Source organism: Octopus bimaculoides, chromosome 2 (genome assembly GCF_001194135.2).
Source record: "Octopus bimaculoides isolate UCB-OBI-ISO-001 chromosome 2, ASM119413v2, whole genome shotgun sequence".
NCBI lineage: Eukaryota > Metazoa > Mollusca > Cephalopoda > Octopoda > Octopodidae > Octopus > Octopus bimaculoides.
This window is the reverse complement of record NC_068982.1, coordinates 166,658,502-166,671,567: the sequence shown is the minus strand read 5'-3', so window position 1 is coordinate 166,671,567 and position 13,066 is coordinate 166,658,502. Positions and strand designations below refer to the sequence as shown.

General features: G+C 36.6%; 1 protein-coding gene across 2 annotated transcripts in view; it reads right to left on the bottom strand.

The window, feature by feature from the left end:
* The window catches only part of LOC106881530 (cilia- and flagella-associated protein 206), a 100,733-nt gene that overhangs the window by 80,331 nt on the left and 7,336 nt on the right, over positions 1-13,066 (bottom strand). Inside the window, exon 1 of one of the 2 annotated variants that reach the window (XM_052965702.1) lies at positions 401-499. The exons of the other annotated variant lie outside the window; for it this stretch is intronic. The gene's annotated coding sequence lies outside the window, so the exon portion shown is untranslated. Of the gene's footprint in view, positions 1-400; positions 500-13,066 lie in introns of those variants that run through there. 2 annotated transcript variants of the gene reach the window in all.

Below are 13,066 nucleotides of genomic sequence, written 5' to 3'. Positions count from 1 at the left end.
GATAATAATAATAACAATAATAATAATAATAATAATAATAATAATAATAATAATAATGATAATAATAATAATAATAATAATAATAATAATAATAATAATAATAATAATAATAATAACATCAAAAAATACCTTAGGAATGAGAACCTAGGTTCAAAATTTCCCCAAGACACCTGATGAAGGCTGGAGGGCATATCAGCCGAAACGTGTTAACAACAAACAAGTTGAGGACGAATATCCGTCAAATATAAATAATGTACATAATTCATCATCTCTTAAATATAGAACTGTACAAAAAATATGGTAATTATATTCTGTCGAAGAAGGTAGGTGAGATTTGTTTTGATGAAACAGTATTTTATCGAAAATTTTCAGTGGAAGAAGTTCCCTGTTCAATACTCACTGGCAGTGTTTAAATTTGGTTAAAAAAGATGATGATTTCATCATCTATGCTGGAGTGGTTAACAGAGAGTGTGAGAAATTCAAATTGGATGAGTCAACCCCCGACATGTTCAAGTGTTCAATTTTTGTTCAAGATTTTACTGCAAACAAAGATGCAGATATATATTCCCAGATATTAACAAAATTAGAACAAGACCAAAATTTAACTTTACATGCAGTAGCAGAAGAATGTCAGAGGGTTATTAATCTAAGACATGATGGAAATAAAAATGAAGAGAACGATTGTTCTCAGATTCAAATGTGTTGACCAGAAACAAGAGAAAAGAATGTCAAAACTGAATCCATGTTATGGGTGTGGTGGTCTACATTTTAAAAATAACTGTCCATTTAAAAGTATAAAATGCTTAAAGTGTGGTAAAATAGGCCATAAAAAGTTACATTGTAGAACAGAATCTAAAAAACGTTCAACAGAAAAAATCGCATAAATGGATTATCAGTGACAAAAAATACAAACGAGCCTTGAAGAAAATTTGTGTTTGTTAAAAATACAAACATAAAGATACAGTTGGATACATGCAGTGACATCTCAATAATTGACACAAATACATGGAAAAAGATCAGGAGACCTAACTTCAAAACTTGTCCATGGTGTTTCAGGAAAAAAATTATATTTTAAGGTCAAATTGATAAGTAACAACACATTTCGTAAAAAAACCTTAAAAGCTAAAGATTTTGTGTTAAATAATACCACAAATTTATTCAGTACTGACTGGATGGAATTATTTAACTTATGGAACCTTCCCATAAATTTTTTCTGTAAAAAGGTGAATGGTTTTTCCTTCAGTACAAATAAATCATCAAACAAATTGAAAAAAATTTTTTTTATATTTTTCCTGAAGTTCTGTCTTATAAATTAGGTCTGTGTACCAAAATAAAGGCATGGTTTCAAATACAAGAAAACGCCATACCGACATTTAACTGTACCGTTTGCAGCATTAGAACAGATAAACTTAGAGTCAGAGAAACTTGGAATACACTGAATCTGCATCACCAACTGTGATCGTTAAGAAAAAGAATAATAAGATCAGAGACCCATGCCAGCATGGAAAGCAGACATTAAACAATGATGATGATGATGTGTGCTGATTTTTACGTTGGAACTGAACCCTAAGCATAAGAGATATTAAAACTCTGAGTAGAGTTCAATTCTCAAAAGGGAAGATAGGGGAGACTTATTCTAAAATGGGGTGATGTTGAACAAGAATTTCAACCATCCTCCAAGTGACTAAAGGTGCATTGTTTCATTGTTATAAAACAAAGAACTGTGAGCGATTGGCAGTTCGAGTTGGTAGCAGTTCACTGTGAAGCATGATTAAAAGCACTGAGTCTTGTGTAATAGTAATAGTAATGCATCATATATATACTTTCTTTTCCCCCTGCTTCATAGATTATATATCTAACATACAAGGATTCAAAAGGAACCAAATTAGCAGTGTGGGAAGGAGTTCTGAAGATGTAGTTGCTAGGATAAGAACAGGCTGGGCAAAGTTTTGAGAGCTTCTACCTTTGTTGGTGACTAAGGGCCTATCCCTCAGAGTGAAAGACAGATTGTATGATACCTGTTACATGGCAGTGATGCTTTCAGAAAGTTGGAAAATTGCCTGTCATTTCAACATGCTATCTCTGCTGATACTAAAGTGAAGATTTATATTATGTATGTGTTTACCTCCCTGTTGTATACTTGTGAGATGTGGGTAACATATTGAAAGCATCAGTGCTTATGTCATATCTTGGGCCTGTGTTGGAAAATTTAGGTGTGTGATGTTGAAATCTTTAAAAGAAGTCACTGAGTCAATCATTTTACATCACTGACTCCGATGGGTGGGTCACTTGTTGAAAATGGAGGACTGCAGGACTCCTAAGCATTTCCTGTATGGTAAGATGGGGATTGGAAAACATCCACCTCATGAATTTCAGCTGAAGAAAGCTAACATCTTGGAAAAGGACTGGGAAAAAACTGTAACTGAAAGTGCAAGATGAAGGAAAGCAAGATATGATGGGAGCGAGAACTTTAAAATAGCTTGAGGAGATTCTGAAATGCTGAAGAGGGATGCAAGAAAGAGTGTAGATGTGATATTTCCAGGAAATGTGGGTGACCAGAGTGAGCTGACATGTAACTGAATGTGAGAGTCTACTTCAGCAGAGTAACACAGAAACGTCACAAAAGAAGCTACATACAAAGAGTTGACTTGCATTGCACCATATACAGCATGCCATGAATGCAGCAAGGTTTGCTTATCAGCTAAGGCTGGGGATTTGAAATGACATATGAAAGCGCATGCTGATCAACAACTGGGGGCAATGATATATGTAAAATCCGTGGCAAAGAGAGTAGGTCATTTACTGGCCTGAAAAGTCATGGCCATGCTGTTCCCACTTGAGACTGATTCTGAAATGCTTCAAGGGATGACTACACTCAGGAATGAGGAAATGGCCATCGTGTATGTATGTATGTGTGTGATTGTACACATGTGTGCATGTGTATGCATGTGCATATACATATAGGCACAAACATGGCTGTATGGTAAGAAGCTCGCTTCCCAACCACACGATTCCAGGTTCAGTCTCACTGTGTGGCACCTTGGGCAAGTCTCTTCTACTATATCCTTAAGCCAATCAAAGCCTCGTGGGTAGATTTGGTAGATGGAAACTGAAAGAATCCCATTGTATCATCATCATCATCATTGTTGTTTGATGTCTGCTTTCCATGCTGACATGGGTTGGAGGTTTGACTGAGAACTGGCAAGCCGGGAGGCTGCCCTAGGCTCCAATCTGATTTGGCAAGGTTTCTACAGCTGGATGCCCTTCCTAATGCCAACCACTCCGAAAGTGTACTGAATGCTTTTTAGCTCCAGCACAGGAGCCATTCAGGTGGACAGACATCAACCACGCTTGAATGGTGTCTTTTATGTGCCACCGGCACAGGTGCCAGTCAGGCAGTACTGGCATTGGCCACATTTGAACGGTGTCTTTTACATGCTACCGGCACAGGTGCCAGTCAGGCAGCACTAGCATTGGCCACAACTATGATTTCACTTGGTTCAACAAGTCTTCACAAGCACGGCATATTGCCAGATGATTGAAGGGTGCTTTTAAATGGACCAGTTATGCAAAATGGCATCAGCCACAGCTACGATCTCACTTGACTTGCTAGGTCTTCTCAAGCACAGCATATTTCTAAAGGTCTTGGTCGCTTGTCATTGCCTCTGTGCGGCCCAATGTTTAAAGGTCGTGCTTCACCACCTCGTCCCAGGTCTTCCTGGGTCTACTTCTTCCACAGGTTTCCTCCACTGTTAAGGTGTGACTCTTCTTCACATAGCTGTTCTCATCCATATGCAACACATGACCATACCAGCGCAGTTGTTTCTTTTGCACATCATATCTGATGCTTCTTATGTCCAACTTTTCTCTCAGGACACTCACACTCTGTTGTCTATGCACAATGACATAACATATCCAGCGGAGCATACTGGATTCATTTCTTTCAAGCCTACGCATGTCCTCAGCAGTCACAGCCCATGTTTCACTGACGTGTAGCATGGCTGTTTGCACACTGGCATCATGCAAATCTACCTTTCACTCTGAGCAAGAGGCCCTTTGTTACCAGCAGAGGTAAGAGCTCTCTGAACTTTACCCAAGTTATTCTTATTCTAGCAGCTACATTCTCAGAGCATCCACCTAAGTAACAGAAGCTATCAACTACTTCTATCGGCACTGGCAACGACCGTGCTCAAATGATTTTCTAACGTGCCACCAGCACAAGTGCCAGTAAGGTGATGCTGGTAACGATCACGCTCAAATGGTGCTATTTATGGGCCACTAGCACAGAAGCCAGACAGCTGCTCTAGCAATGATCACGCTCAGACAGTGCTGTTAGTGCTCCACACACACACACACACACACATATATATATATATATATATATATATATATATATATATGAGTGGTTGTTTCTGCTCATGCAGGTACCACTCAACAACTGCATAGGTCAACTGATTATTGGTGCACCATGGGACACAGTGGAGGAGGATGACATCAAGAATGGAATGGATGACATGCTGTGTCCAGCAAATTCAAAGCATTATCTGGCTGGTCAAGGTAGTTGATACACACACACACACACACACACACACATATATATATATATATGTTTGTATGTATATGATACACTTTTATAAATGATTTTTCATACTTGCATGGGTCAGAAGGAAATTCAATGAGGCAGATTTTTCTGTAGTCAGATGTTCTTCCTGTTACCTGCCCTCGCCTAATTCCAAAAAAAAAGGCCATATTTTCCCAAGGGCTTAGAATACAAAGTATATGATGGATGGACATCTTTACATGGAAGATTGCAAATGAATGGAGTTGCCTATACGATGGTGATGGTTGTTTATGATTAGTGCACAATGTCAAGACAAGGTGGCACAAACACACACATATAGAAACCTACATACACATACATATATATGTGTATTTATGTGTGTGTATATGTGTTTGTGTGTGTGTGTATATGTGTGTGTGTGTGTGTGTGTGTGTGTAAGGCACCTGTGCCAGTGACACATAAAAGACACCTGAGCTGGTGGTACATAAAAGAAGTCCAGTATACTCTATGGGCTGGCTGATGTTAGGGAAGGGCATCCAACGGTGGAAATTAACCTAAAACAGACTGAAGTCTGGTGCAGCTCTATGGCTTACCAGTTCCAGTCAAACCGTCTAACCCATACCAGAATGGAAAACAAAGGCTAAATGATGATGAAGATGATGATGATGACGATGACGATGACGATGACAGATATACATGCATATGCATACAGAAATATGTGTGTATATGTGTAAAATAGATATTTATGTATTATGCAGCATATATTAAAAAACCTAAGATACAGTAGTTAGACTACAGCATTTAAGGCTTTCAGTGAAGAACTCTGGACAGATGTGAATATATATATATATATAGTGTGTGTGTGTGTGTGTGTGTGTGCGTGTGTATATACAGACATACATACACACACACACACATATATATACACCAGTGTTGGTGTGTTTATGTCCCTATAGTTTAGTAGGTCAGTAAAAGAAACCAGTAAAAAGTATCAGATTTACAAGGAAAAGAAATAAGTACTGGCTTCAATTTGTTTGACTAAAAATTTCTCAAGGCAGTGCCCCAGCATGGCCAGCCACAGTCTAGTGACTGGAACAAGTAAAAGATGAAAGATAATATACATTATATAAAGATATATATATGAAAATATAATAACACATGTAGTATGTAAATGTGTACAGACATATGTGGAGGCGAACCTAAGCATGTACATATACACAATTACACAGATATATGAATGCTTATTTTCAAATTTATCTGTTTGTGGTAGATATGAAAGGAAGCACTGGTAAGATGTGGAACTCCCACAAAATAGTTTCCTGAGCCAGGAAAAGGAAGGTGTATACACAACTGAATATATGACTCAGGAGTGTCCACTTATCATTACATCGAGAAGTTAAACTTGGCTTTCCCCCTGATAAATAAACGCATTATTCAGACTATCTGTTGTGAGTGACACATTGCTTTAAAGGCATTTTATTAGAGAGACTAGGAGTTGACTTGAAAGGCACATTGTGCACTGATACTGTCCTGGTTGATATAATTTTTGGATGTTCACTGGATAAACATAAAAAGCAGATATATATTTTTTTGAGAGTTTAAACACAATTTGTAAGTATCACTTGAATAGATACAGATGTTCATTGAATAAACACAGCTTGTAGATATTGGTGTATAGAGAAAGGCGATGAGTTGGCAAAATGTTTAGTAGCATTTCATGCGTCTTTACGTTCTGAGTTCAAATTCCGCCAAGTAAATATTGGCTAGATAATCCTTGTTTTTCAATGTTGACTGTAGAGGAAGGTGATGAGTTGGCAAAACTGTTAGTATGCCAGACAATATGCTTAGTGGCAGTTCATCCGTCCTTACATTCCGAGGTTGACTTAGGGTTGCAAGTTGGCAGAACTGTTCGCATGCAGGGTAAAATCCTTAGCAGCATTTCATCCATACTTACATTCTGAGTTCAAATTCCATTAGGTTTGACTTTGCCTTTCATCCTTTTCAAGTTGATAAAATATATACCAGTTGAGCACTGAGGTTGATATAATCGACTTACCCCAAACCCTGAACTTGCTGGCCTTGTGCCAAAACTTGAAACCAATGTTGTCTGCAGAGACACAGCCTTAAATTGAACCCTAGATAAATTCAGCTAGCTAATTAAGAGACTCCTTAGATATAGTCTGCAACTTTTTCCCTGGATATATATATATATATATATATATATATATGTGTGTGTGTGTGTGTGTGTATGTATATATATAGTCTTCAGATGTTGCCTGATTAGGTATAATCAGTACATGTTAACTGAATAGGCTCAACAAGTAGAATTTAACTTAACTGACATGGTCATTAAATGTAAATTTGCATAGATATCATCTTTAGGTGTTGACTGGATAGGTATAGATTGTAGATATTCACTGGATTGATACAATTTGAAAATATTGATTGGATATACATAATGTGTATATACCATCGGCATAGACACAGCATATAGATTTTGATTGATCATATACAACCTGTAGGTACTGATTTAATAGATTCCAACTTTTTAAATTTGATCCCTATCCTACATTATTTAAGTAATTCACTCTATGATAATATCAGCTTCAAATTTTGGTACAAGGCCAGCAATCACCAGAGTGGGGTAGGTCGATTACATTGACCCCAGTGATTAATTGGTACTTATTTTATCAACCCCTAAAGGATGAAATGTAAAGTCAATCTCAGCAGAATATGAACTTATAATGTAAAGATGGATGAAATGCCGCTGAGCATTTTGCCTGGCATACTAATGATTCTGCCAGCTTACCACCTCATTTTATGGTAATATCAATATTAATTTTGTTGCAACAGTACTTCAGCAAAAGAAAGATTGTATGTTGCTTGAGTACAAAGTGCAATGTTACATGGCAGTGAGATATAGGTAGTGAGTGCAGAGGATATGCGAGGGTTAGAAATGAATGAAGCAGACATGCTCCATTGGATTTGTAATGTGCATGAATGATGTGATTCAGATGAGCGGAGAGATAAACCGAACGTAAGAGAAATCAATGTGCAAGAAGAAAGACTGTATCGTTGCAACATCTAATGCATATGGATAATAAGAGACAGGTAAAAAATTCTGAAGCGATCCAAGTGGAGGGAACCAGGGGAAGATGAAAACCAAGGAAGACATGGACAGAAGTGACAAAAGATGATGTCAGGATGTTGAACATCACAAAAAAGACACAAAAGGAATGTAACAAACAGCAAGGCATTGTTTTGGAAAGGACCTGTCTAGCCTATGCATAGAAAAGCAGACATTGCCATTGTCATTGTGGTGGTGTAAGTGGGGATGATGATGATGAGAACTTACAGGGAGTAAACTTTGAATTCCTTCCTTCGAAACTTTTTGTTTTTAAGTGGGTTTCATGTAACAGTTATACATGGAACACTCCTTCTCCAGTAGATGTACAATAACATATTGAAACAGCAAGTGTGCTGCAGTATAATAACTTGTGATGACAGAAGCGATGAAGACACTGATGATAGTGATGGTAACTATGTTGATGATGGTGATTTACAGTGAGAAGGATTATTATATTTAGTGAAAACTAGTAAAATTTCATAGAAACCAAGCTTGTCATATCCCTCAGTCTCTTTTACCAATCCTACAATAGTTTCTCTTTGAATATATTGACTATACAAGGGGATGCTGAAAATTCCTGGCTATGAGTAAAAGAAATTTGAGGAGAATCAGTTAATTATGGTTTTATTCAACATATTCCCTTCTGATTCACACACTTATTGCAACAGTCCTTCAGTTATTCTAAGCCCTGTAAAAGAACTCCGAATACCTTTCAGAACACCATGAAAACCAGGAACTTTTCAGCACCTCTTTTTATATAACACTTCCTATATACATCTAAACCTGCTCACTTTCATTACTCCCATTCTCTTCTTCTGTTGTATCTTACTTCCAACCAAATCCTGCTCTAGACGTTTTACTTAATGTTCCTTTCAAGTAATGGTATCCCTCAGAAAATATCTTTCAGATTTTGTTTTCTTTCCATATACTAATACCATTAACAGGTATAGCTGGTCAGTGACAACATCAGTCTTTCTTAAATATTTCTGCCCAACCAGTTTCATCATCATCATCATCATTGTCACCTGCAGTCAAGCTGGGACTTTGTACCAGCCACAGATTTGGTCTGCAGTCCTCAGTAATCCACAGGAAATTCCAATTGTCCTTTAAGCAATATGTCCCTACTTCCTCCCCCTCTATCATCAGAAGCTTCTATTAGAATGTCTCTGAATTTCTGTCAGTTAGCTGGATTTTGAACTTCCATAATTTTCTTTTTCAGTAAGGTTTATTTTTCTGAGTCTTTTTAGCTGTAATTCTGAAGTCACTAACTAGTAGCCTATGTTGGGGTGCACACTCTTCATCTGCGAAAGACTTTGCATTTGTGAGCATCTACTTATCATGTTGCCTGGTGAGGAGGTAATCAATCTGGATTATGTACCCACCAGACTGATAAGTGATTAGGTGGCTGGCTGGTTTTCTGAAGTTAGTGTTGCAGATCATGAGATCATTTGCATCACAAAACTCCAGTAGCCTTGTTCACTCCTCATTCCTAAAGCCAAAGCCATAACTACAATGCACCCCACGGACTCCATGAGAATGCTGCCCAACATGTCCATTAAAGTCACCAGACTCAATAACCAAGTCTCTGTCATTTGTCATTGAAATAGTCTGCAGAAGGACCTTGTAGAATTGGTCCTTCTGGTCATCAGCCAGTCCAGCCTGTGGAGCATAGGCAGAGACAAATGTAACTGTTTATTTATAAGTCTTAGCTTAGTAACCCTATCACATACTCTGACTACCTTAATTACCTTATCTACCCACTTTTCTGCTAACAGTCTGCCCACACCACCCACTCCATTACTCCTGCCTATCATGAAGGCAAAAAAGATATGGGCATTTTTTCACTTTCTCAGATCAACTAATAACAAAAATTTTGATTTCTCACTTAAAAGCAAGTTTTGAGATTTAAAGGAATGATGAGGTGAGAAGAAATAAGACTGTGCAATGTCCATGCCTTCTCTAGAAATATATTTGAATATTAGAAATGAAATAAAGTCAGGGTCTCAATTTCCCTGAAGTACTTCCAGCTTATAAACTAATACCATAGGAGATACAAAAGAATAATTACTAAAATTTATATTACTGACCTATATGAAAGTCAACTTTTCATAAACTGTGCTCTCTAGCATTTACAGTAGTGAACAATATGGAAATAGTATATACATCCTGGTTGTGACCCACACATGATATATGTGTGTGTGTATATATCTATTAGGTCATCCCATAAATAATGCAGTTTTTCCAGTTGCATGAACTAAAAGTCGGAGGAGAATGGGATAAACTAACTGCATCAACTTGTTATAAAAGCAGGTAGTAATTTTACCCTGTTCTTATTCTTAGTGCATGTTTTGAAGAATGCAGTCCGATTTTAACAGTTATTTTTTCAAAGCTATAAGAGAAGTGACAAAGGAGCATATTCAGCATATTTTGCTTTATGAGTTCAATAAAGATAACAATGCAATGGAAAGTGCGAGGAATATTAATGCAGTATATGGGGATCAGATAATAAGTGTAAGCCAGTGTCAACAGTAGTTCTAGAAATTCTGAGCTGGAAACTACAGCCTAGAAGACAAGCCTCGTCCTGAAAGATCTGTAGAGCTCAACAAGGACATCTTGCAAACCCTAGCGGAACAAAATTCCATCATAACTGTCAAGGAACTAGCAGAGAAGATTGGATTTAATCATTCAACCATCCATTGACACCTGTGTGCCATTGGAAAAGTCATAAAATTGGGTCAATGGGTTCTTCACAAACTTTCCAAGTCTAATTGCATGCAGAGTGAATGTGTTTGCTTCTTTGCTGTCACATCTCACAAATGAACCATTTTTGGACCAAATAGTAACTGGTGATGAGAAATGGGTTCTCTATAAAAATGTCAAGCACCAAAGACAGTGGGTAGGGAAAGGAGAAACACCAACACCCCAGGCTAAAGTAAGTCTTCACCCACATAAGGTGTTGTTGTCTGTTAGGTGGGATATGAAAGGTTTAGTCCACTTTGAACTTTTAAACCCAAATCAAATGATAACAAAGGAGATCTAATGCAAGCAGCTTGAACGGCTTAAGTCAGCACTAAAAGAAAAATGACCATCTTTGGTTTCAAGACGAAAGGTGTTCTTCCATCAGGATAATGCTCAGCCACATACAGCGAGGATGACATTCCAAAGGCTGGAGCAGTTTGAATGGGAAACGAAGCCCCACCCACCATATTTGCCGGACATTGCCCCATCTGATTATCATTTATTCCACAGTCTTCAAAATCATTTGGATGGAAAAAATATGAATTCTGTAGACAAGGTCAGAACAGAAGTGGAGGAGTAATTTTCATCACAGACAAGTGAATTTTGGAAGAGGGGCCTTGCAAGTCTACCAGATAGATGGAAGAGCATTGTAGAAAATGAAGGAGAGTAGATTTTAGATTAAAAAAGAACTTTGCTTATCTTAATTTTGAAAAATAAAAACTGCATTATTTATGGGATGACTCAATATATATATATATATATTATCCAAAAGTATTCCAACTCTGTCTGTTTTTTATGTTTTATTTATATTATTATAAAATTAATGTGGGATATAGAATATGGAATATATAGTGTATATAGTAAAATGAAATGAAGTATTGAATGTCTTATTGAATATTAAATATTTCATTTATTCAATAAGACATTCAATACTTCATTTCATTTTACTATATATACTATATATTCCATACTCTATATCCCACATTAATTTTATAAGAATATAAATAAAACATAAAAAACAGACAGAGTTAGAATTCTTTTGAATAATATATTCCTCTATACACTATCATACAAACCCCTTTTTGTAATTATTTTTTAATTTTTATATATATATATATATATATATATATATAGATACACACACACACATACAAATACATATATACATATACATACATATCACTATATGATTGTGTGGGTGGAGAGTGTTACATAAGTTCAATAAAAATTTGTCAAGAATTGTTTGCATTTCATCAAAACTCACCTTTTCATCTCTCTTGAAACTGTCATCTTATATAATAATAATAATAATGGTGATAACAATGATGATGTTGATGAGGATGTGGTGTTGGTTTGTTATTGTTATAATAAAAAAAAATTGAATCAAAATGACAAATATTACTCTGCTGAAGGAGAAACTCCCATATGATTTAGCAAACAAAATGTTATTAAAGTAGAGAGATCAGGAAATGAGAGTAGTATAGTAACAACTAATGGAAGATATTCCAAACCTATTCAATAGTTGGGGAAAAAAATTAAAATAATAATTATGAGACAATGATGCTGATGGTAGTGGTAATGGTGATGATGGTGGTGCAGATGATGATGATATCTCTGATGCTCACTATCATCAAGATTATGTTAAAGGTTATAATTGCCACAGTAATCAGAGTAATCAGATCATATCCTCATTAGAATCACCATGATGATGACAAGGATGACAATGATAATAAATAAGATAATAATATTTTACAATGCTTCCAATCAACAATCTTATGCTAACATGAATGAGATGCTTTTATTAAAAAAAAAAAAATTGTTTTACGGCAACAACATAATTTCAGTCTATACTTTTGAACATATTAGGAAATGAAATTGGTAGGAGATAGTAAACCAAGCTCTGCATTATTAATCAAGTTATGAGAAAACAAAGTCAGGAGGAATGGCATCAAGTTATAGTTTTAAGATCATGCTTCATTCCTGAATGATGTGTGATACTCTTTTATCTTGTATCTTTTACTTGTTTCAGTCATTAGAGTGTGGCCATGCTGGGGCACCACCTTAAAATTTTAGTTGAATGAATCAACCCCAGTACCTATTTTTTTTTAAGGCTGGTACTTTTTCTATCAATCACTTTTGTTGAACTGCTAAGTAAACACACCAACACTGGCTGTCAAAATGGTGTTGGGGTACAAACACAGACACAAACACACATTCATATACGACAAGCTTCTTTCAGTTTCCATCTACCAAATCCTCTCACAAGGCTTTGGTCAGTCTGAGGCTATAGTAGGAGACACTTGCTCAAGGCGCCATACAGTGGGACTGAACTCAGAATTATGAGGCTGGGAAGCAAGCTTCTTGCCACACAGTCACACGTGTGTCTGCGTAAACAAATTTTTCATTGATATATACAATACATATTCAAAAGATTCATTAATATGACCAAGACCTTTGGCGATGTGCCATGCTTGAGAAGACTTGTCAAGCCAAGTGAAATTGTAGTCATAGCCGATGCCAGTGCTGGGTGACTGGCAACCATGTAAAAAGCACCATTTGAGCGTTGAGCCTCACAAAGGCAATGACAGGTGACTGAGACCTTTGGTGAGATACCATGCTTGAGAAGACCTGTCAAGCCA